Here is a 27,299-nt window from a genome sequence, read left to right as displayed (position 1 = left end):
ACGTTACAACCTGGCATTGTCCGGGAGTATTTATCATTTTTTTTTTTTGCTTTACAAATTTATTTGCCTTTTCTCGTAAATTTTTCTAATCAAATATTCAAGAATTAAAAAAAAAAAAAAAAAAAATTATTACATTATAAATTGAGATTTATGTGCCTACCTGAAGCCGAAATTATACTATTACTTCTATTAAGTTTCGCCCTCAGTTGAGCACATCCGAACTCGTGATTCAAAACCAGAGTTTCTTGCATGCAAGGCAAGTGCTTTGCCACTTGAGCAACCACCCCACACACAACGTTTATTAACACAGATCAAGCACTCGCCTCGCATGCAAGAAACTCAGATTTCGAATCCCGAGTTCGAACGTGCTCAACTGATGAGCCTAAGTGAAGGCGAAATTCGAGTCTGAGACTTCCAGTTATTTGGCTGTCATGGCTTTTGTGAGCTGCGACATTTGTTTTTTAGTTTGGAAATAATTTCGTTTGGGCGGTTGGGTTTCGATCCTGGCTTGAGGTAGTTGCTTGTCTAGCCAAACTGATGAGCTGTTACACAGCGAAACAGTACTGTACGTTGAGGGCTATAATGCTCCTTATCTTGTGTTAAGCATATTGGGAAGTGATATACAAATTGCTATTAGCATATGAAGCGATGCTCTTTGTGTAAACAAATTGAGCTTAGGTATTTGGACAGTGTCAAAACATTGTTAATTCACTGCCCGCATAGCAGCAGCCGAATAGCACAGTGGTTAGAAGCTCCGACTGTCGTTTGGGCGGTTGGGTTTCGATCCTGACTTGAGGTAGTTGCTTGTCTAGCCACACTGATGAGCTGTGAACCAGCGAAACAGTACTGTATGTGGAGGACTTATTTTACTGTCATTGGATACTTTACCCTTCGCCAGACTATCCATTCACGTGAAATCACTTTTCTTCACCATATTCCCTCTGCTTCACTTTTTGTTATCAAGTAAGATCTTTGACTTCCTTGCAGTTTCAAATACTTTTGCATGCAAACTCCGATCCCGCATTTTGCTAAATCCAACCCTCTGATGACAAGGAAAGTATTTCATACTTTATGGACTAGGCGCGTATGTAGACCCCACAATTTTAATGAACCACTGTTCTGCTAGATCAAACATACCCATTCCTGTGTCTCGATACATCTTCTATCATTATATGTAATCAGTTTTTTAAAATAGTCAATCATAGGAGCCTATTCGTGACCAGACATACAGAGACATTCAGCTTTATATTATATATATATATATATATTTCATAAGTTTTTATTTCGGTTTCGATTCAAGCTAATGCACCCAAGTCATATGGATATATTTTTTTTTATTTTTGAAATAACATTATAATATATAAAAATCGACAGAACATTAACTCTAATAATAATATATACGAAATCTGCAAGAATTAAAATATCATATTTAACCGTACTTTACGACTGGGCTTTACCGCGCGTTCGTGTTAGCTTAGATAAATACTTTTGCAGTTTTAACGAAAAAGCTCCAATAATATCAGAGCGTCTCCATTCATGCTGAACATCTACAGAATGCCAACGTCAATATAGTACATATGAATGAGTCCCCTGTGGAATTTTCACTGATCCTGTTAGTAAATGTTGGAATAAAAAAAAAAGATTTTTTTAATTAAAGAAAAAATAAATAAAAATCATGATTGTGGACCGATTATTTGCAGGCGTTAACCATCCAAATGCTGTTAACCATCCAAATGCTGTTAACCATCCAAATGCTCCCAACCAACCTCATCATAGTTTTCAGGTTAATCGTTAGCGACACCCAAATCACGTCTGTGGGCCCAAAGATGACTTTTCAGACCAACATTTGACTTGCACAGTCTGCCACCCATATCGCAGACAAAGTTGTGTGTTGAAACTTTTCACTTCTGGCTCCGATTTTTTTTTTTTTTTTTTTTGCCTCCCTCTGCTCATGGAATGTGTTTTTTTGTGGTTAATGTAAGCCGCTTTTGAGAGGAGCACGCGATTACAAGCCTCACATTTCCAGCTCTTCAATTCAATGGGCAAAACCGACACATTGCCTTTCCGAAGGCTTCTCTTGAGTTCAGCATGATTGATTCTTTCCCTCGCAAAAATTTCAGATCCCACTCTAACCAGCCTCCTTCATTCGGGCCAGCATTTTGCCAGGGTCTCCCAGTTCTGAACAGGAATCTTGAAAGCTTTAAGATCGTCTTTTATGCAATCCTTGAAGCGCTTCTTTGGTCGATGTGGAGGACGTTTCCTAGTCTTAAGCTCGCCCTAAAACAAGGCAGAACTGCACGCCTGCGGAATTATCTTCCGTTTTCCTGCTTTCCAGCTGACTACAATACGGTTGTCTTCAAATCTAACGTAAACGAGTTTTTGACGAACCGTTCCATATAAGTCAACAAATTTACCGAAATTTCCATTACTAACGATTACTATATTGTCCAATTTCTACTGTACACTCTTTAACCTTTATCCTCGAGTGGCCTCTTGGCCTTGATAAGTGGTGATGCCTATGTAAAAAAAAAAAAAAAAAAAAAAAAAAAAAAAAGAAAAGGCAGCCTCACATTCTCCATTCGCACATGATCTACCCAGCACAAACGATTCCTCATCACCTTTAATTCGATGCTTTGATGCTAAGAATATCCGTGTCAGGTGTCAGCGACTGTACATACATACATACATACATACATACATACGCGCGCACACACACACACCTATATAATTATAAAACTGAACCATCCGCCCTTTCTTGCATCTTGTCTTCCAGGAATGGGCGATTCCATCTTTAAAAAAAGGAATTACAGGTGAATTTATATATATATCATAATTTAGGAATTTATATTTTATAATTTGAAACGGTTAAATTTCAAATATAGAATTTTTATTGCATGCAAAACAAATACAGTTTCATAAATATATTTCCTTAACTCATGAGTTTTCGATGCTTATTCATCTCTCTACAGAGGAAAAATATTAGCAAATGTTATAAATAGTTTGCACTTTATTTGCTAAGGGTAATAAACATAGAAAGTTAAGTTTCTAAATCATTTTAGCTACATAGAATTAGGGAAATTAGATATTGATGCAGAATAAAAAAGGATATTGAACTTCAGATCCAAAATGTACACTAAATCCTGAAATGAAAGTTCTTGGCAGCAGGGAGGTAAAAAGATCCAACTTGTATTGTAATTCTTTCAAGGTAAAAATCCAATGTAGAGAGGTTTCCTCAGTTTATCTTGTAACTAGCATTTTAGCCCGGCTTTGCCCGGGTGTTTTGAGGTGTACGCTTAGCAAAACAAAAAAAAGTCAATTTTTTTTTCAATTTGACCCCTATTATGACCCCTTAAAATTTATAGTTTTGGGCTCAAATCACTTTATTAAGTTAGATCCAGGTTCAAGGAACCTATATCTAAAATTTCAAGTGTCTAGACCCAAAATTGTCGGAGGAGTTTGGTAGAGTTCCTAAAGGTCAAATCGTTGAAATTTGACCCCTTAAAAGCAAAATTTCTGGCTGACACCCGTCACATCGATTTTCCCAAATCTCAGTACCCGGTATTTCAAATTTCGAGTCTATAGACTAAAAATTGACAGAGTTATTGTGTAGGGAAATGTACACAGACAGACAGACAGACAGACAGACAGACACGTTCACTTTTATAGATATATAGATTGGAGGAGATATCTGGCAAATATTTGATTTTATCAATCTGGGAAAGACTTTTTTTTACGATATAAGTTTCATAATTCAATCCAAATGTTAAATCAATTTGTAAACAAAACCAAAATATCTGAGGACAGTTTTCTTCTGAGGAGTTTTTTTTTTTTTTTTTTTACATAGGCATCACCACATTATCAAGGCCAAGAGGCCACTCAAGGATAAGGGTTAAAGAGTGTACAGTAGAAATTGGACAATATAGTAATCATTAGTAATGAAAATTTGGTAAATTTGATAACTTATATGGAACGGCTCATCAAGAACTTATTTACGTTAGACTTGAACACAACCATATTGTAGTCAGCCGGAAAGCAGGAAAACGGAAGACAATTCCACAGGCGTGCAGTTCTAAGAAAGAAGCTTTGTTCATGGAATCTACGTTTAGGTTTAGGCACAGACAAAGAGTGGGGGGAATTATTGATAGTGTTTACAGCTAGACGAGTGTTTCTTGTGAAAGTTTGGCGAGGGGGGACCATAGATTGAAGCTCAGTCGAACACTTTCCATGAAAATAACGATACATCAGAGACAAACTCGCAACATCTCTTCTGTGAGATAGAGGTTGCAAGGAGGAGAAAAGGACATCTCCTACGAGGCTACGAAGTCTATTTTGAACTCTATCAAGGCAGGACAAGTCCTTTCAAGCAGCTCCTGCCCAGATGTGGCAACAGTATTCCATCCTTGGACGTACCTGGCTCTTATATAGATAGAGAATAGCATCAGCAGTGAGATATTTACCGGATCGATAGAAAGATCCCACCATTTTTCCAGCGGCCTTGGCAACAGATTTGATGTACGTGTTCCATTTAAGATCAGGAGTAATGGTCAAGCCCAGAAGCTTGTCAAAACTTGAGGCCTCCTGAAGACGAGAGCCATTCATTTCAATTGATGCCAGATGTGGATCAGAATGTTGATGATGTAAAGAGAGAAGCTTGGTTCTAGATGCATTAAAAGTAACCAGCCATTCTTTACCCCATTGTACTACGTGCTCAAGATCAGAGGAGAGAGAATTGGAGAGAACTTGGTCGTTTACTGTCTTAGATGTGCAACCATAAATGGTAGTGTCGTCAGCATAAATGTCTACAAATGATGTAAGGATGTGATTTGGAAGATCATTAATGTAGATCAGGAAAAGAGTTGGGCCCAGGATAGACCCCTGAGGGACACCGGCATTAATACTGTGAGCTTCTGATTTTTGCCCCTCAACTACTACTCTTATGAACCTATCAGAAAGAAATGATTTAATAATTGAGAAGACTTTTCCAGCTATACCATAGCTAGCGATCTTATGAAGTAAACCTTTATGCCATACCCTATCAAAGGCTTTAGATGAATAAACATCGAAAACTCATGGGTTAAGGAAATATATTTTTAAACTGTATTCTTTGTTTTGCATACAATAACAATTCTACATTTGAAATTTAATCGTTTCGAAATCATAAAATTTAAATTCCTGAATTATGAGTCATTTGCTCTATCTGGTATACTGACCAACTTTATTTAGCTGGGATAGTCTTATATAAAATATTACATCCAATAATATTTTGTAAGACCGATAATCACTGGATTTGCATACCATTGCAATTCAGTTAAAAACATATTTAATTTTAAAAAGGAAGCACAAAATAAGTGGATAGTTCTTAATCCGCGGAGTTTCGAATAAATACTTTCCTTCTCATCAGAGGGTAGGATTTAGCAAAATGTGGGATCGGATTTTGTTTGCAAAAGTATTTGATGAAACTACAAGTAAGTCATAGATCTTAATTGATAACAAAAATGAAGCAAAGGGAATAGGGTGAAGAAAAAAGTGATTTCATGCGAATGGATAGTCTGGTGAAGGGTAAAGTAAAAACTGCAGAAGTGTTTTGTAACATGTTTATTAACTACTTGTTCTTATTATAAGCTATATATATATATATATTAAGTAATGTGATTTATAATTTAATAATTTTTAAAAAAATTTAAATTTAAAAATCAAATTTTAATTAAATTAAAAATCAGTTTCATAAGAAGGAACAACAACAAAGTCAATTATCTGTACGATCGTTTCGGAAATCCGTGCTTTTTATTTGTGGTATACATGAAGTCACGTAGAACAATTATACATAGTTTTTATGGTAAGCACGGTCTCCTCATCAGCAAATTTAGGAGGATTTCTATTGAATTGAAAAGACACCAAACATAAACCAAAATTCAATAGAAATCCTCCTAAATTTGCTGATGAGGAGACCGTGCTTACCATAAAAACTATGTATAATTGTTCTACGTGACTTCATGTATACCACAAATAAAAAGCACGGATTTCCGAAACGATCGTACAGATAATTGACTTTGTTGTTGTTCCTTCTTATGAAACTGATTTTTAATTTAATTAAAATTTGATTTTTAAATTAAAATTTTTTTTTTTAATTTTTAAATTATAAATCACATTACTTAATATTGAATTAGCTCTAGGACATTTAACTATCGAGCTTATTATATATCTAAATTACAACAAGCATTTCCTGTATTTTAATTAAACTAGTAATTTCACTATTACATTAAAATACACTTAGCTCTTTAGACTATTATTCTAATCTCCTTTAAATTATATATATATATATATATATAACTACTTCATTTAATTACATAAATTTAATATACGAATATTATTCTAATCTCCTTTATATATATATATATATATATATATATATATATACGAGAAAACAGTTAATAAAACAGGTTAAAAAACACTTTGAAAAAGAGTTAAAAACATATTTAATCTGAAAAGGAAACACTTGATAAGTGGATAGTCCTTAATCCACGGAGTTTTGAAGAAATACTTTCCTACTCATCAGAGGGTAGGAATTAGCAAAATGCGGGATCAGATTTTGCTTGCAAAAGTATTTAATGAAATTACTATTTTTCTTAAATCAACCCAGCCTTGACAATCGGGTTATAAATTTCTTTCATTTCTCGTTTTTTTTTTTTTTCACACATCTTATCTTTCTTTTAATATTATCTGAACTCATTCCGTTTTTTCCTTGTGCCCATTGGTGAATTATTCCACGGATTTCTGCCTTTTGGATTATTTTGGACCATCTTTTATGATTCATTTGCTCTATCTGGTACACTGAATAACTTCATTTAGCTGGGATTGTCTTATATAAAATATTACATCCAATAATATTTTGTAAGACCGATAATCACTGGATTTGCATACCAGTAGATTTATTGCATTTCATTATTCTAAAGTATATATATATATATATATAATGCTCCCTATCTTGGGTTGAGCATATTGGAAGTGATCTACAAATTAGCATTAGTGTATTAAGCGATGCTCTTTGTGTAAACAAATTGAGCTTAGGTATTTGGACAATGTCAAAACATTGTTAATTCACTGCCCGCATAGCAGCAGCCGAATAGCGCAACGGTTAGAAGCTCCGACTGTCATTTGGGAAGTCGGGTTTCGATCCTGGCTTGAGGTAGTTGCTTGTCTAGCCACACTGATGAGCTGTGAAACAGCAAAACATTACTGTATGTGGATGACTAATATATTTTTTTTTTTTTTTAAATTCAATTTTCACCCCAAACAAGGCACAGTGCCACTTTGAAGCAGGGGGCTACTATTAGGGACTTAATTAGCGGGGTCATTATGATGGGAGAAGAGTAGAAAGATGTTTGTTAACATTACACTTGAACTTCTGCATATCATTGCAGTTGGGAAAGGGAGTTCCAAAGACCCGCAGTTCTGGGGAAGAAACTATTGGAGTAAAAGGCTTTCTTGCACCTAGGGATCTCTACTGTAAAGGGATGAGACTTAGTAGCTTGTCGGGTTTGTCGGGGGTAGTTACGTCAGGGAGGTACAAGTGTTTGCAGTTCGTCAGAGCATTCACCATTAAAGTATTTGTAGAACAGGCAGAGGGATGCAACATCTCGTCGATGGGACAGAGGCTGAAGCCTAGATGACAGTTCAGGACCTATCAGGTTGGCGACTCTCTTTTGAACCCTGTCCAGGAGCGAGAGACAAGCAGCAGATGCACCAGCCCAGATGTGACAACAGTACTCCATACATGGGCGAATGGTTGCCTTATAGAGTTAAAGGATACTGTCAGGCGTAAGTAGTTTTCTAGCACGGTAGAGGGAGCCAACCTTCCTTGCAGCAGCCTTGGCAATGCTCTCAATCTATCTATTCCAGTTCATATTCATATATATATATATATATATATATATATATATCCTAATTTTCAGATTTTGTAATCATGCCCATATGCCTTTATTTTCTTTTAAGATTGATGAGTGATTTTTCTTCTGATGAGTTAAGGGTGAAATAAATTCAAGAATTACTGTGCTACGAATCAGATGCTGTCATGAATTGTGTGTGCCAACATACTAAACGAAATAAACAGTAAGATGGTCAACATCTTGAAATTTGGAATGCAGACTTTTATCATTTATTTGTATATGTGCAGTAGTTACATCAAGCTTCATTGGTGAGTTAAGACAGTGAAAAACACACTCAGAATCATTAGATGTAACATGTTCTTCAGAATAACCCTTTTTTTTTTACACAGTGATCACCACTTATCAAGGCCTGGAAGCCACTCAGGGATAAGGGTTATTGCAAGTACATTACGTTAGTGTGGAGATTTGATGAAGTGTTTACTTAAGGGGGCGGTTCATTAGAAATTTGTTAACGTTGGACTTGAAGACATCCAAGTTGTAGTCCGGTGGGAAGCAGGCAGACGGAACAGAGTTCCACAGGCGTGCAGTTCTAAGAAAGAAGCTTTGTTCATGGAATCCGTGTTTTGATTTAGGCACAGATATAGAGTGGGGAAATTTTTCACAGTGGATTCAGCTAGACGGGTGTTTTTTGTGAAAGATTGGCGAGGGGGGACCAGAGATTGGAGTTCAGACGAACACCTGCCATGGAAATAACGATAAAACAAGGATAGGCTCGCAACGTCTCTTCTGTGGGAGAGAGGTTGCAGGGTAGAGAAAAGGGCATCCCCCACTAAGCCACGAAGTGTATTTTGTACTCTGTCAAGGCAGGATAGGCTGTTTTTAGCAGCTCCTGCCCAGATATGGCAGCAGTAGTCCATCCTTGGACGTACTTGGCTTTTATTACTTTACTTAAAAAACCTTTATATAAAAATATATCTGAAGATTGCTGTACAAAGCTTGAAACGCATTATAAAAATATTTTAAAAGATATCTCACTGCTGATGCAATTCTCTATCTATATAAAAGCCAAGTACATCCAAGGATGGAATACTGTTGCCATATCTGGGCAGGAGCTGCTAAAAACAGCCTATCCTGCCTTGACAGAGTACAAAATAGACTTCGTGGCTTAGTGGGGGATGCCCTTTTCTCTACCCTGCAACCTCTCTCCCACAGAAGAGCCGTTGCGAGCCTGTCCTTGTTTTAACGTTATTTCCATGGCAGGTGCTTGTCTGAACTCCAATCTCTAGTCCCCCCTCGCCAATCTTTCACGAAAAACACCCGTCTAGCTGAATCCACTGTGAAAAATTTCCCCCACTCTATATCTGTGCCTAAATCAAAACACGGATTCCATGAACAAAGCTTCTTTCTTAGAACTGCACGCCTGTGGAACTGTTCCGTCTGCCTGCTTCCCACCGGACTACAACTTGGATGTCTTCAAGTCCAACGTTAACAAATTCCTAATGAATCGCCCCCTTAAGTAAACACTTCATCAAATCTCCACACTAACGTAATGTACTTGCAATAACCCTTATCCCTGAGTGGCTTCCGGGCCTTGATAAGTGGTGATCACTGTGTAAAAAAATAAAAAATGATAAAAGGCTGAAAAACCCACAATTATTGATGGCTACACTCTTTTAAATATACATTTTTTTCTCTTGTTGGAACAACACAACCATCACTTTTAATATATATATATATATATATTTCAGTTTTGATATCACTACTATGTATTAGGTACAATATAATAATCGATAGAGAACTGTCTATAATTATTAATACGCAATCTGCATGAATTAAAATATCATATTTAAGCTTATCTTATGACTGGGCAACGTCAGGCAGCCTGCTAGTATGTGCGTGTGTGTGTGTGTGTATATATATATATATATATATATATATCATTCCAAAATCAAAAGATGTACTTAATTCACACTCATAGTATTTTATTCATATGTCTATGTAGTATATCTTACACATTTCAGCAGAAGCTCGCCAAACAACTCTGAGGGATGTGTTCCTATATAAAAACAGTGAGAAAGAATCGCAGCAAAGTATTCGATTAAGAAAAATATTTACGCACATGTATTACCGAAGATCAGAACAACATTGGTACCGTCGGTTTCAAGTAATCAACAAATGGTCGTGGTTTGCTGACTCTTCAGCAAGAGTCAGTGAAGCGCGATCATTTCTTTAATCACTTGTTTTCAAACCGACGGCACCAATACTGTTTTCATGTTTTGTAACATATATAAATATATTTATGCATTATAGAAAATCAGAGCATTGGTACCGTCGGTTTCAAATCCAAAAGAGACCTTCTGGGCTTGACCTTTACTCCTGATCTTAAATGGAACACTTACACCAAATCTGTTGCCAAGGCCGCTGGAAAAATGGTGGGATCCTTCTATCGATCCAGTAGATATCTCACTGCTGATGCAATTTTCTATCTATATAAGAGCCAGGTACGTCCAAGGATGGAGTACTGTTGCCACATCTGGGCAGGAACTGCTAGAAAGGACTTGTCCTGCCTTGATAGAGTTCAAAATAGACTTCGTAGCCTCGTAGGAGATGTCCTTTTCTCTTCGCTGCAACCTCTATCTCACAGAAGAGATGTTGCGAGTTTGTGTCTGCTTTATCGTTATTTTCATGGAAAGTGTTCGACTGAGCTTCAATCTATGGTCCCCCCTCGCTAAACTTTCACAAGAAACACTTGTCTAGCTGAAAACACTATCAATAATTCCCCCCACTCTTTGTCTGTGCCTTAACCTAAACGTAGATTCCATGAACAAAGTTTCTTTCTTACAACTGCATGCCTGTGGAACTGTCTTGTTTTCCTGCTTTCCAGCTGACTATAATATGGTTGTCTTCAAGTCCAACGTAAACAAGTTCTTGAGCCGTTCCACTTGAGTTAACAAATTTACCGAATTTCCATTATTAATGATTACTATATTGTCTAACTGACTACTGTACACTCTTAACCCTTATCCTCGAGTGGTCTCTGGGCCTTGATAAGTGGTGATGCCTATGTAAAAAAAACCAACAAAAAACAAAAAATAAAATAATAATTCGTCTCCTTTACCAGACTCTCCAGATTCTGCTTATGGCTGATCAAGGAGGGCAAGTATATGTCCATTTGGCACATCTACACTATCAGGACGAGATTTTGTAGTCGATAAATGGAGTTTTCAGATTAAAAAAAAAAAATTTATTTTTAAATGGTTTCAACTGATTTTTTTTTTGTCAATTCTAATAAATTACAATGGTAGTTTTCAAAATTATGCAGTTGAAATTACTTGAATATTACTGAATTATTTAAAAAAAACTTTAATCCTGTTAGCAGGTGAAAATTGCCGCCATCTTCTTTAAATCAAAACGGAAAATTACCTCCCTTTTGAACTCTCCTGTGTCTTACGATCGTTTTCATCAAATTATTATTTTTTTTCTTTAATAATTTCCTACCTTATCAATTTTCGTAATTTTGGGATATATTCATCTTAAAAATACGAGGAATACGTAGATGCCATTGTTTTCACGTGAAATTCAGTTTTACGATTTCTGAAATTTCGTCCCAATAGTGTAGAAGCGCTGACCCTTCTGTTTGAATTTGAAACCTACGGTACCGATATTGTTCTTTTCTTCTGCAATACATACATAAATGTTCTTATTTTTTAATTTTCTTAATGATTGAGCACTTTACTGGGGTTATCTTCCACTAAATTGGACTTATGTGAAGTTAAGATTGAACCTCTGTCTACCGGTCCATTGTTGAACACTAACCATTGTGTCAAATGGTTAACTTCACATAAGTCCAATATAGTGGAAGATAACCATTTGACACAATGGTTACAGTGTTCAACATTGGACCGGTAGACAGAGGTTCAATCTTTGCTAGAGTCATGCCATAGACTCATTAAATTGCACTTGATGTCCCCCTTGCTAAACGTTCAATATTCATTGAGGATCAGGAATAAAGCCAGTATTTTCAGACAGCCCGATCTGGTAGAGCCAGGGATCATAATCAGAACTGGGCACTTGTACAGTTTAATCAAGATATCAAAAAAATGAAAATATCGAAGAAAAAAAAAAAAAAAAAAAAAAAGGTTATATTGTACATATCTGCTTTGGACTGAAGATCTCCGAAAAAAAAAAAAAAAAAAAAAAAAAAAATTTTTCACTTAATTTGATAGAGTAGTTTTTTGGGGGGTTTTCTTTACAGCGGAAGAACACGTTTTTTATGACTGCGTGTTGAAGTCAGACATCTTTGAATTTTTTTTTTCCACGCTGTGGGGAGATAACTGTTTAAAGTGCCGACACTCCCTCCCCATCTTTAATACTAGCTTTTTTTCTTAAAAAAAAAAAAAAAAAAAAAAAAAATCAAAGCTTTTGCTTGGTATCATAAATTGTTTTTTTCACTGTAAAAAAAAAAAAAAATAAATAAATAAATTAAAAAAAAAACAAATAAATAAATAAATTAAAAAAAAACAAATAAATAAATAAATTAAAAAAAAAACAAATAAATAAATAAATTAAAAAAAAAAAATACTTGATGAATTTTTTTTTTTTTGGAGAACTTCATTCCATAACAGATACGTACAATATAACCTTTTATCGATATTTTCATTTTTTTAATGTCTTGATTAAAATGTACAAGTACCTAACTGTTCAGTGTAAGAATTTCTTTGTCATTATGTAGTTCTCATTCGAATGCCCCAAATACCACCCAAAATTTGCTTAGTGAGGTCCCCATTATTTTACTAAAACTGTATACACTTACTTTCGTCCATTCTGTAAATTGCAGAATTTTACGTTACAGGTGGGGATGGGAGGGGGATATCAAGCTACACGCCCCTTCTTTTGCACAAAATATGAAAGGGATTTCTTAAGAAAATCGATTTCTTAAAAAAACAAAAAGTATTGGTTAACAAAAACGAAAAATTTAATTCAATAAATTTTTCTGATAATGTTTTGTTATATCAATGTTTATATTTTTGCTTTGATTTTTCCAAAATTTTCACAAAAGTCCTGTAAATTTTGTGTTAGTCTCCCCTTGAATCAATCTCTTCCAAAACTGTAAAACAAAGAAAGCAAAACTGCAGAAGTGATGAAGCATCTTTGAATTTTTTTTCATCCATGATAAATTAAGCAAATATTTACCACCCACCCCCGCATAAAAAAGAAAAAAAAAAAATGCCAGACGAGCAATTTATATTTATAAATTTGTAATTGTAAATTGATTTACAATTTACTATTACAAATTTCCTAGACTATACCAAGGTGCAGAAATTTAAATGTAATGTTAACAAATATCACAACTCCCCACTTAGAATGCCTCCTACGAATCTGAGCTCCTAATTCATAGTACCCCAGTACATCCCAGTGGCAGTGTACCTTGTTTAGGGTAAATATCAATAAAATAAATAAAAGTAAAAAAAAATAAAATAACGTACTCGAAAAAAATAACCGGTGGAAATATAGGACATCAAAATGAAAACGAGGCAACACTTTTTAACATGTTCTGTGTTTTTTTTTTTTGTTTTTTGTTTTTTTTTAAACTCATTTTTAAGTTTCCTTTCATTATTATCATCTACATCCATTATTTTATTTACATAGACTAGCAAGACCTGTGGAAATTCCACAGGGGTCTCATTCATCCTGTATATAATATTTTGATTTCAGAAATTCCCCTCTGAACCTTACCGTTTTTTTTTTTAATTTATTTTTTGTTTTTACACGGTGGTCACCACTTATCAAGGCCCGGAAGCCACTCAGGGATAAGGGTTATTGCAAGTACAGTACGTCAGTGTGGAGATTTGATGAAGTGTTTACTTAAGAGGGCGGTTCATTAGGAATTTGTTAACGTTGGACTTGAAGACATCCAAGTTGTAGTCAGGTGGGAAGCAGGCAGACGGAACAGAGTTTGCAAAAACAGATGCTACATACAAATTTATTATGTCTAAACCATAATCCACCGTCTTATGTAACTTTAGAACATCATTTGAGAAAAATTTATTCGTTATAAATTCCTACATATGACCCCACAATCGCCATATCCACAAACCAAGGCGTCCCTAATTTTCTCTCTTAATATAAAGTCCTACCACCTCTACCACTTGACACCGTATATAATAATTCCTTTTTCTACGCTGATTATCTACATCCATTGTTTTATTTACATAGATTAGCGAGACCTGTGGAAATTCCACAGGGAACTCATTCATATGTAATATATTGATGTTGGCATTCTGTAGATGGTCAGTGTAAATGGAGACGCTCTGATATTATTGTACCTATTTACTATGCCTCCCCACAGGGCAGAGTTAGACACCAGGGTCGTTTTTTAACGTGGAGAAAAGGTACAAAAATAAAAATTGTCTCAGTCGTGAAGGATTTCTCCTCCACCGAAAGAGAACAAGAAATAGAAGTGCAGTATCTGAAGAACAGATACTACACTTTGATCTTGTCCCGATTGTAGCTCTTTTGTTAAAACTGCAAAAGTATTTATCTAAGCTAGCAGGGACGCCCAAAATAGCCCGGTCGTAAAGTATGCTTAAATATGATATTTTAATTCTTGCAGATTTTGTATATATTATTATAGAGTTAATGTTCTATTGATTTCAAAAGTAAAAAAATATATGCATATGATTTGGGTGCATCAATACTACAATCGGTGGAAGATATTTCTTAAACCAAAATCAAATAAAAAGATAATTTCAGGAATCGGTTTTGGCATCGGAAAAAAGGCTCAAATTTTTCTGATGCCAATACTAATACCCCACCCCCAAGCTCCGATTTTTCTGATTCCGATTAATCGGCCCAACACCGTTACTAAAATCGACTATTTAGCAGCATCTTCCAGTTGTTTAAGATAATTGAAAGAATTTATTTTATTTATTTACCAGCTGAAGTAACCGGCGTTGCCAGATTGTATATGATATATTTGAATATTTTGTCCCCATACATTATTAAACAAAACAAATTCATAATGGCTTCTTTTTCCACGCATGGGGGGGGGCAGTATGAGTTTTATTTAATAGAGGTCTCACCAGTAGTCCTAATCGTTTTGATAAGCTTCTGAGCTTGACCTTTACTCCTGACCTGAAATGGAACATGTACATCAAGTCTATTGTCAAGGTCGCTGGGAAAATGATACGATCCTTCTACCGCTCCAAAAGATATCTCACTACTGATGAAATTCTCTATATAAAAGCCAAATACGTCCAAAGATGGAGTACTGTTGCCATATCTGGGCAGAAGCTGCTAAAAACAGCCTATCCTGCCTTGACAGAGTACAAAATAGGCTTTGTGGCTTAGTGGGGGATGCCCTTTTCTCTTCCCTGCAATCTCTCTCCCACAGAAGAGACATTGCAAGCCTATCTTTATTTTATCGTTATTTCCATGGCAAGTGCTCGTCTGAGCTCCAATCTGCCTTGACATAATACAAAATAGGCTTCGTGGCTTAGTGGAAGTTGCAGGGAAGAGAAAAGGGCATTCCCCACTAGGCTACGATGCCTATTTTGAACTCTGTCAAGGCAGGTTTCTCTACAGTGCATTGTGGACTGTCACTAGGGGAGGTATGTGAAGCTTTCTTCTGGTACACTGGGGGATGGGGAGCTAACTAGAGCAGGCAATCAATGACAATAAAAGTATGGGAGGGTGGAACATTTATTGATCCTCATTCAATCCCCGACAACATCTGGTCTCGCTGCTAGCTTTATTTATCATACTTGCTTTCGCTCTCTTAAAAGTGAAACGTCTTATCAGAAAACTAAAGATAGGAATAAAACGAGTGTTTATTATGAATTGCACTAAAAAAAAAAAAAAAAAAAAAAAAAAAAAAAATTACAGAAAAATCTTTACTCGTCATGGAACGAAGATGTCATATTCCGAAAATCACGTAAATTCATGAAGTAGTTTATTTTTGTTTTAACAAAAGAAAATAAAAATTAAAGAGGCTTAATTATTAAAGTGACGCGAACTGACAACCTGGGTACCTCAAGTTCGAATCCAATTCATTTCACAAAAAAAGACTTTCACTTAAGATGTTGGCAACCTTCACGAGGTCCATTCTGTAATCTGATATCTATCTAGAAAGAATTCTGACGACAGAAATATCGGGAAAACTAATGCCAACAACAAAAACTTTGGATTCATACGATATGATGATGAATTGTTAAAGTTTTAATATCCACCTAGCGCTTGCTCAGATGGTAACAAATAATGCTGGAATGCTAAATGTTTTGGTTTCGATTCCAGCTGATGGCACCAATTCATTTTTTTTATTTTTTAAACTTTTGTAATCACTACTGTATATTGGGTACAAAATAACAAGGCCGATAGCCATTAGCTGCGTGCTCTTGTGTAATGAATGAATGCGTGAATGTAGGATTGACATGAAATTCTTAAAGATAAACTAAAATGACCGAAAAATGGGCTGAAATGACTTAAATAAATAAAAAGTAAATGACTTAGAATGACTTTAATGAAATTAAGGATGAATTGAATGACCTTAAGAATGACTTGAATGATTAAAAAATAACTGGAATCCTTCAAAAACAATTTGAATGATCTGGAGAATGACTTGAATGGCTTTGAGACTGACTGGTTGTAAAGTGGGTGATCATTTTACATTAAATTAATACAGAAAAGTGATCCCCCACTTTATATCACAAAGTTACAAACGTAAGTACAGCATGCAGTAAGAACAGATACTACACTTTGATCTTGGCCAAAAGGCCAAGAAAAGGGTATTTATTTGCTCCCCCACCGAGCAAATAAGGCACAAGGCCGATTTTTAATGTGAGGAGTGAAGGGAAAATGAGGACCAACTCCCCCGGAAGTAGGGGAGCTGGATAGTGACAATTGGTATGAAGGGTTGCCCCTACATTGACCAAGGTCTTATATGTGGGATTGCCCCTACATATGGTCTTTGCTTGCAGTATCTGCCGGAACAGATATTACACTTTAAAATGAAAATTACAATCAAAATAATTCAATGTAAAATTAAAATAAATTAAAAGCAAAATTCAAATTTACAAAACAAATTTAGGCACAAGGCCCTTTAAGATCTGGGAGGGGGAGTGTTGCAGGGTCTTTGTTACTTCAGTGAAAATGGAGTCTTTGGCGACTTTACTCTTGACTGGCAACATTTACCACAATACCGCATTCACTCTGTAGACTCTAAACTCACTAATGAAAGCCCCATGCGTTTTTGCAAAAAAGGATATATATACAATTTCTGTGTGTGTGTGTGTGTGCGTGCGTAATTTTTTTTTTATTATTAAAATGTGTGTGTGTCTGTGCGCGCGCACGTGTGAAAAAAGTTCAATTCATTGGAAAATAAAATGTTCTTGAATTTGGAAGAGAAACAGTTCGTGTTGGGGAGTGGGGAATCTAGAAAAAAATATACAAAAAATAAAATTGCATTGTTAGTAAGGTTCCTCCCTCCTGAGCTAATCTAGAAAGTTAGATCACCTACTGTTTTCCGGGGCACCGAAAACAAGTGGGAAGATCTCTAGTGGGGATTGGAAAGAATTCTTATCGGGTGAGGAAAAATAAATAATAGATGAGGGTAGGCGGCGACTTGGCCAAAAGGCCAAGAAAAACTTAAAAAGCTAAGAACAGCATCTATTAACAACAGACCTTTGATCTTAACCAAAAAGGCCAAGCACAAAAGTGTTACGGACAAACCGACGGAGTGACTTATAGAGTCGCTTGCACGCAATTAATAACGGAGTACAATATAAAAAATAGAGTACTGGCTCTATAATAACAAATACAAAATCTGTATCAATTAAAATATCATATTCAAGCATATTTTACGATTGGGCAATGCCAGGCGGCAAGCTAATATATTATACAAGTAACCTTGTCTGTCTGCGGAACAGTCTTTACCAAACTACTGTCAAGTTTAGCCTACAGGCTTGAAACTTGATATATGGGGTATTCGGACCGGTGGAGCAAAATCAATTTGGTTTTTAATCAGTAAAAAATAGCTGCTAGACAGTCAAAGTGTACTATGTATGTGCAAATATACATTTAACTGCCTTATTTTGTTAAGTTTTTATTGGCATGTGTGAATGGCTAAGATGATAGCAAATACCTTAGGGAGCAAAATGTTTGAGTTTCAATCCTAGCCGATGGCAACCAAGTCATGTTTTTTTTTTTTAATTTTAGAAATCACTACCATGCATTAGATTCTATAGAGAATTAGCTCTATAATAACGTTCACAGGGAACACGAGTTGGAACATATGCATTGAATGCATTGCCAAAGCCACTGCAAAGAAGGTGGGCTCTCTCTACCATGCTAGAAAGTTATTTACACCTGAGAGTATCCTGTACCTCTACAAGGCCACCATTCGACCATGTATGGAGTATTGTTGCCACATTTGGGCCGGTGCATCTGCTACTAGTTTCTCACTCCTAGCAGTAATATACTACATATGAAAGATGCTGCTGTGGAATTTCCACAGGTCCCACAAATTATTATTTCATTATTATCTTTATAGGATATAATAGGATAGCGTGTATGTTATTTATTTTGTGTGTAACGCTTACATCCGAGTGACTGTTGTTTTATTGTTATGGACTTCCATTTCTTGTAATAAATAATTTTAGCAATAATTCTTCATCAGTTTTGGTTTCGATTATACCTGAAGAAATCAAGTTTTTTATATATATATATATAAGTTTTGGTTTCGGTTTCGATTCCAGCTGATGCACCCAAGTCATATGGATATATTTCTTATAATTTTATCAAGAATTCTTCGTTGGTTCCAATTATAGCCGAATGAACATATATATATATGAATTTATTTTTTTGGTTTCGATTCGAGATGATACACCCAAGTAATATGGATATATATATATATATATATTTTTTTTTTTTAAATTGCAACTTTATCTATATATATAAAAGGCAAAATGTGTGCGTGTCTCTAAGTCTCTCAAAAACTCATAGAATGCGCAGCAGCAATATACTACATATGAAAGATGCCGCTGTGGAATTTCCACAGGTCCCGCTAATTATCATTATTTCATTATTATCTATATATTACTACGATACATACTTTAATGGTAAATACGCTGAAGAACTTCAAGCCATTGTACCCCCCCCCCCGATGTAAATACCAACAAACCTGTAAAGCAGCAAAATCCCACCTCTACACGGTGGAAATTTCCAGATGCCAAAAAGCATTCTATTCTAACAGTTTCTTCCCTAGGACTGCTAGACTTGTGAATTTCCTTTCACGTCTCTGCCTCCATGACTGTACTGACATGCAGAAGTTCAGGTGTAATGTAAACAGGCATCTTGCTGCTCAACTCCCTGCATAGTATCCCTTCATATTATGTCCCAGATAGTAGCCCCTAGATCAAAGTGGCACTGTACCTTGTTTGGAATGAAAATGCAATAAAATAAATCTATATATATTACTACGATAGCGTGTGTGTTATTTATTTTGTGTGTCATGCATACATCCGAGTGACTTGTTTAATTGTTATGGACTTCCATTCCTTGTAATAAATAATTTTAGCAATAATTCTTCATCAGTTTCGGTTTTACTTTAGAAACTCGAGTCATATATATATATATATATTTTCATAAGTTTTGGTTTCAGTTTTGATTCCAGCTGATACACCCAAGTCATATGAATATATTTTTTTATTTTTGAAAATCACAACTTTATAATATATAAAAATCGGTAGAACATTAACTCTATAATAATATATACAAAATCTGCAAGAATTAAAATATCATATTTAAGCATACTTTACGACCGGGCTATGCCAGCCGTCCCTGCTGGCTTAGATAAATGCTTTTGCAGTTTTAACAAAAGAGCTACAATAATATCAGAGCGTCTCCATTTATGCTGAACATCTACAGAATGCCAACATCAATATATTACAGATGAGTCCCCTGTGGAATGTCTAGTCTGCATGATTTCAGATATCATATTTAAGCGTATTAGGCAATGCCCGGCAGTCTGATAGTAAATAAACAGGTTATAAATTTTCTTAATGTCTGTCTGTCTCTGGGTGTGTGTGATGCGGTTTATCTCAGCCTAAAGGCAACCCACCCAGGCAAGTAAGATACCAAAATGAAGCTTATGACCCAGCCGATGTTTTAGTGATACTTATATCCATGTTTGGTGTGTGGAAATGCAAAAATAATAACGATTTACTAAAGGTTTTATTTACTGGATATTTTTCTGGTGCAAGGACTCAAGTTTTCCCAGCTGGGCAAACTTGGGTTCTTATACTTTAAATTATTTTAATCGTTTAATGTCACATGTTTTCAGTCGGGTTAGGGTTAGGGTTAGGGTTAGATTAGGGTTAGGGTTAGGAAAAGGGTAGGGTGAAATTCATGCACCTATGACATGACTTTTTAATCGTTTAATGTCACATGTTTTCAGTCGGGTTAGGCTTAGGGTTGGGGTTAGGGTTAGATTAGGGTTAGGATTAGGAAAAGGGTAGGGGTAAATTCATGCACCTATGACATGACTTTTTAATCGTTTAATGTCACATGTTTTCAGTCGGGTTAGGGTTAGGCTTAGGGTTCTAAGTACCAGTAACTCAGAAATCCAGTCACTCTCCAAAAGTAAAAAATTGTTCTCGTTCATAATTTCCTTTTACATGGTTTTCTCGTTTCATTTTCCTTCCTTTTTCGATGCCACTTTGTATTTGATCCGTCAAATCAAAAGGTGTTAGTCTCCTACTTTTTTTTTATTCCATCTTAACAGATCAGAAGGGATTGCAAATGGCATTGTTATGATGACTGAACTTATGCATTCATGATCTGGAAGTTTGATATCTCTGTTGCCGATATTGGCGGTGTGAAACTACTGCAACCCCACCACCACCTGTCATGGACGTGCGTCAGAAGCAGAAATGCACCATTAAATTCCTGGCAAAATTGCATTGATAACGGTGGTGACTATGTAGAAATATAAATTCTGAAGCTAAAAAAAGTCGCCAGTTTTATTGGTAGCGCTCCCATCTTTGTAGCTCTTCAACTTTTTTAGTTAAAAAAAAAAAAAATAAGAGGTTTTACTTTTAGGACGACCCTTGTACAAATAGGTCTTTACTTTTTAGTTTTGTTAACGACTAATTTACAACTTCAAAACAAACGTGCATTCGTTCATTTTGTGGACCGCTATCCTCATCGTTGCTGTTTCATCACGTTTTGGCCAACTCATCCTTTGGCCTTCTTCAGGTGATTAACTGCGATGGGATAGGAATGCCGAGTCTCTTTAACTGTATCCATAGTTGTCGTCTCACCATGTTTTTGGCCAACTAATCCCCTGGCCTGCTTTAGGTAGGATGGAAAGTGCTATCTTCAGGCACCGTAGAGACTCAAGTGAAGAAGGCCAGAGGATGAGTCGGCCGAAACGTGGTGAAACAACAACTATGAAGACGAGGATAACAGTGCGGAAAAAAAAAAAAAAAAAAAAAAAAATGAATGCACGAATTATGAAGTCTCATCTAAAAGGCAAAAAAAAAAAAAAAAAAAAAAAACAAATGAATGCACGAATTATGAAGTCTCCTCTAAAAGGCAAAAAAAAAAAAAAATGAATGCACGAATTATGAAGTCTCCTCTAAAAGGCAAAAAAAAAAAAAAAAAAAAAAAAAAAATGAATGCACGAATTATGAAGTCTCCTCTAAAAGGAAAAAAAAAAAAAAAAAAAAAAAATGAATGCACGAATTATGAAGTCTCCTATAAAAGGCAAAAAAAAAAAAAAAAAAAAAATGAATGCACGAATTATGAAGTCTCCTATAAAAGGCAAAAAAAAAAAAAAAAAAAAAAAAAATGAATGCACGAATTATGAAGTCTCCTCTAAAAGGCAAAAAAAAAAAAAAAAAAAATGAATGCACGAATTATGAAGTCTCCTCTAAAAGGCAAAAAAAAAAAAAAAAAAAAAAATGAATGCACAAATTATGAAGTCTCCTCTAAAAGGCAAAAAAAAAAAAAAATTAAAACAAGATAAAATAAAATACAAAAAAATTTTAAAATGAGCGTGTGTAATATTTAAATGTTGCATGTGAACGTGATTATGCACTAAGCGCAGGCAGATTTCACACGTACGATTGCTTAACTGCTAAGAATTTGGTAATTACTGTGGACACTTTAAAATGTTGTAATGAGATTGGTAATCCGCGTTATTGAAAAATATGTAGCCTAAACACACACACACTATATATGTGACATGATGTGGACCGAACGATGCCGAGTGACCTTGCTAGTCGACACGAATTCAGAGGAATTCACACGGCTGAATTCTTATGATGATGATGATGATGGTTTTATGTTGTTTTAAACAGAAATGTCTATGGGATTTTGAAAAAAAAAAAACAAATAATTGTTCTTATCTTATTGCTATTGTATATCCATTAACAACGAAAAGGTTGTTTTTAAACCCTCTGTTGAGCGATATGAAGAAATCCAGACATTCTTAAGCTGACAGCTTGGGGTGAGAATCGGGGTGAGGGGTCGCTGCCAGGCATTGTTCGACCTGGAGGTGACTAATTACATGATAAGTGAACACCTCAGTGCAATGAGGGTTAAAAATTGGTATAGATAAAGCCGAGAGAAGGAGTAGAAATTAGGGAAACAGAGAGAGAGAGGGAGGAAATTCAAAAGAGGAAAAAGGAAAGGGAGTACAAATTAATAGGATAAAAGAAGAGAGGGAAAGGAAAGAAAGAAAGAATAACTCCAAAAAGGTGGAAGGAGGAACGACTGATTTGATAAAAACAAGACACTTGGCTAATTGGTGTCTTTTTCACTGATCCCTTTCCGTGGACTGACGGTAGATGAAGAACGGAGAACTTGGTAAAAGAAACAAAACTGCCAGCCCCCCAAGTTGCATGACTAGGCCAGTGTGTAACTATTATATTGTAAAGTCAAAGACAATAATCAATTCTATGTTAAGAAAAACAATCAAGTTTGGACTTTCTTTTCTTTGATTGGAACGCCGTTGTGAATGCAATATTTTTTTTTTTTTTTTTTTTTATTGAATTTTCACCCCAAACAAGGCACAGTGCCACTTTGAAGCAGGGGGCTACTATTAGGGACTTAATTAGCGGGGTCATTATGAAGGGAGAAGAGTAGAAAGATGTTTGTAATATTACACTTGAACTTCTGCATATCATTGCAGTTGGGAAAGCAGAATCCCGGAAGGGAGTTCCAAAGACCCGCAGTTCTGGGGAAGAAACTATTGGAGTAAAAGGCTTTCTTGCACCTAGGGATCTCTACTGTAAAGGGATGAGACTTAGTAGCTTGTCGGGTTTGTCGGGGGTAGTTACGTCGGGGAGGTACAAGTGTTTTCAGTTCGTCAGAGCATTCAGCATTAAAGTATTTGTAGAACAGGCAGAGGGATGCAACATATTTCTCCGATAGCCCAGGTGACGGTTGGAAGCTGATTTGAAAGCGGAACCGAAGAGCGACCGACGACGACGGCGAAGACGAATTCGACCACTAGACAAAACCACGGGTAACGCCACAGGTATCGGCTCCGGGGGCACTTCAATCACGAGCCTATGCACCTGAGCGGCACTGGAGGGGTTACATATACATATATATACATACTAGTATTTCAGCCTGGCGTTGCCAGGGTGTTTGGAGGTGCATGTTGAGAAAAAAAAAAAAAAAAAAGGCGGTTAATTTTTTTTTTTTTTAACTTTGAGCCCTTAACATTTATTGTTTTGGGCTCAAATTAAGTTATTAAGTTAGATCCATGTCCAAAATTTCATGTGTTTACACACAAAATGGATGAGTTTGGTAGAGTTCTCAAAGGTCAAATCGTTGAACTTTGGCCCTTAACAGCCAAATTTCTGGCCGAAAACGGATTACAAAGATTTTCCCAAATCTCAGTACCCTGCATATCAAATTTCGAGTCTGTAGACTGAAAATCAACAGAGTTATTGCGTAGAGAAATGTACACAGACACACACACACACACATATATATATATATAGCTTGATGAGTTAGAAGTAGAGATACCCCCCCTAGTTATATAATAAATTTTCAATATTATATATATATATATAAATAAATAATAATATTACTGTCATTGCTATTATCGTTACTATCATCGTTATTGTTAATATTATTTATTATTCCTTTATTTAGAATTCGACCCCCCCAATCATCTATAATTTAATTTGATCTATTTCGTTCCTAATGAATCCCACGCTAGACGCCACATCCCCACTATGTTACCTAGCATCTTCTTTTCTCTTTTGATGAGAAGCATTAGGCTTCGAAATGCCTTGGTATAAAGAGTCCCTTCTATCCCCCAACTAATCGATTGTATTCCCTTATTGAATAAATGAACCAATCTATATCCACCAATATATAGTTTTTGTGACTTCATTTCCCCACTCCTATTGTCTTAATATATAAGCTCCATTGATACTTGTTGAGCTTTATAATGTCCAGATAAGTCTCCTCTAATAGAATTAAGCCCACCCTTTTCCTCTAATGCACTAAGCTATATATATATATATATATAAAAAAAGGAACTTTGTACTCAAAAACGACTAGAGGGATTTATTAAATTTACAAAAGTACTTTATGTGCCTGCCAGTGTTCTTAGATAGGTTTTGTATCGGAATGTCTTTGATAAGTATCAATAATCAAAAAAATCCAATGAAAGAAGAAACAGGCGATTTTGACCAAAGTTAATACCTTATATAGCCTAACACCACAAGTGGATCTAAGAAGTTTTATCGCCACACAATCTGAAAGGCCTAACACAAAATCAATAGTAGGTTCTTTGGTATAACAGGGGGGATATCCGACATGCAGAAAGAACTAAACCACAAATGAACCATGATACTTGACTTTTGCATGTGAAACTTTAATTGAAGCCATTATATATTAAAAAATTTATTATAAAATCAGCAGTACATTCTCTACAGTGCAATGTAGACTACAATATACTAAGTCACTGCGGGGAGGCATGTGAGCTTACTCCCAGTGCACTGCAATGGGTACCTAGAGCAGTCAATCGATCGATTTAATTGAAAATTGATCGATTTCATGAATTTCAATGACAATAAAAATATGGGAGTGTGAAATATTCGTTGATCAGCATTCAATCCAGGGCGACGTCGGATCTTCCTGCTAGTATATATATTAGTGTTGGGACGATTAATCCGAAAAAAAAAAAAAAAAAAAAAAAAAAAAAGTCAATACTTTTGGAATATCGCAATAGAAAACAAGGTGTATCTAATTTTATTGTTTTCTGTTTGTTTAAAACTTAAATTTCCATGGCTCGTATGCATGGTTAGATGATGAATAGGTATTGATTTTAAACTATTAGTAACACAAAAATCGATAGATCACAGATCACTCCCACAAGAGTATTTTTACATTTCTAAAATTATATGGACATATCATGTCTTTCGGTTATCTTCTCTGCACATAAAATAATACAATAAAACAATTATATTCAGAAATTTTAAATAGAATGGAAATCAGGAAAAATATTGGAATCGTCATTATATATATATATATATATATTATATATATATATATATATATATATATATATAATATAAGAACAAGTAGTTAATAAAACATGTTAAAAAACACTTTGAAAAAGAGTTAAAAAAAAACAAACATTTAATTTTAAAAAGGAAACACTAAATAAGTGGATTTATATATATATATATATATATATATATATATATATATATATAGTCATCCACATACAGTACTGTTTCGCTGTTTCACAGCTCATCAGTGCGGCTAGACAGGCAACCACCTCAAGCCAGGATTGAAACCCGACTGTCTGTATGGCAGTCAGGGCTCCTATACACACACACACACACACACACACACACAGTGTGACCCAATAAAAACGGGCCCCAACTCTAATTAGGCCCCGTTTCTTAGTGTTTTGTCCGAATGAAATGAAACTTTGGTCATAACTAGTTTATTATATTCAAAACATCACATCAAAACACTCGGGTCTTTGGCCTTTTTTTTCTCCGTTCTACAGCATTTAGCTTTTGTTTTTTTTTGTTTTTTTTTGGGGGGGGGTCACCCTGTATAAGCAGGCTGCCGGAAATTGCCCGGTTGTAAAATACGCTTAAATATATTTTGATTAATGCAGATTTTGGATTTATTAAGTTGTATTGGACCCAATATATAGAAATGACTTAAAAAAACTCATGCGCCACCATGGAGAATCGAAACCGAAACGTTTAGCTCACGATTTCCTTTGACTTTAATGCCTGAGCTATGAAGAAATGTTTGCTGCAAGGCTAAAAATTAAGACATGAAATAATAGCTATTATGTTATATATGCATATTCGTAATATCATCATTAGCCATTCACCTGGCAAATTTTATTTTCACTTTTGTACGCACCCCCCTCGGGTAAAACACAAATATAAAGTTATGTATGGGTTCGAATACCCTATATATTAAGTTTCATGTCGGTAAACAAATTTTTATATTGATAGATAGAGATATATAGATAGAGATATATAGATAGAGATAGAGAGAGATAGATAGAGATAGAGATAGAGATAGAGAGAGATAGATAGAGATAGATAGAGATAGAGATAGATAGAGATAGAGATAGATAGAGATAGAGAGAGATAGAGATAGAGATAGAGATAGATAGAGATAGATAGAGATAGAGATAGAGATAGATAGAGATAGATAGAGATAGAGATAGATAGATAGAGATAGATAGAGATAGAGATAGATAGAGATAGAGATAGATAGAGATAGATAGAGATAGAGATAGATAGAGATAGATAGATAGAGATAGATAGATAGATAGAGATAGATAGAGATAGATAGATAGATAGAGATAGATAGATAGATAGAGATAGATAGATAGATAGATAGAGATAGATAGATAGATAGAGATAGATAGATAGATAGATAGAGATAGATAGATAGATAGAGATAGATAGATAGATAGATAGATATAGATAGATAGAGATAGATAGATAGAGATAGATAGATAGAGATAGATAGATAGAGATAGATAGATAGAGATAGATAGATAGAGATAGATAGATAGAGATAGATAGATAGAGATAGATAGATAGAGATAGATAGAGATAGATAGATAGAGATAGATAGATAGAGATAGATAGATAGAGATAGATAGATAGAGATAGATAGATAGAGATAGATAGATAGAGATAGATAGATAGAGATAGATAGATAGAGATAGATAGATAGATAGAGATAGATAGATAGAGATAGATAGATAGAGATAGATAGATAGATAGAGATAGATAGATAGATAGATAGAGATAGATAGATAGAGATAGATAGAGATAGATAGATAGAGATAGATAGATAGAGATAGATAGATAGAGATAGATAGATAGAGATAGATAGATAGAGATA

At 35.1% G+C, this 27,299-nt stretch overlaps 1 protein-coding gene and 1 pseudogene across 1 annotated transcript in view; both read right to left on the bottom strand.

Moving 5' to 3' along the window:
• LOC145270567 (syntaxin-like) overlaps positions 1-27,299 on the bottom strand; it is a 619,650-nt gene that overhangs the window by 562,945 nt on the left and 29,406 nt on the right. The window lies entirely within an intron of this gene.
• On the bottom strand, positions 16,534-16,671 carry LOC145271747 (U2 spliceosomal RNA; annotated as a pseudogene).

The sequence above is a fragment of the Euprymna scolopes genome, chromosome 46 (genome assembly GCF_053919585.1).
Source record: "Euprymna scolopes isolate OS-2025 chromosome 46, ASM5391958v1, whole genome shotgun sequence".
In the NCBI taxonomy this organism is placed as follows: Eukaryota; Metazoa; Mollusca; class Cephalopoda; order Sepiida; family Sepiolidae; genus Euprymna; species Euprymna scolopes.
This window is presented reverse-complemented; position numbering and strand designations above follow the sequence as displayed.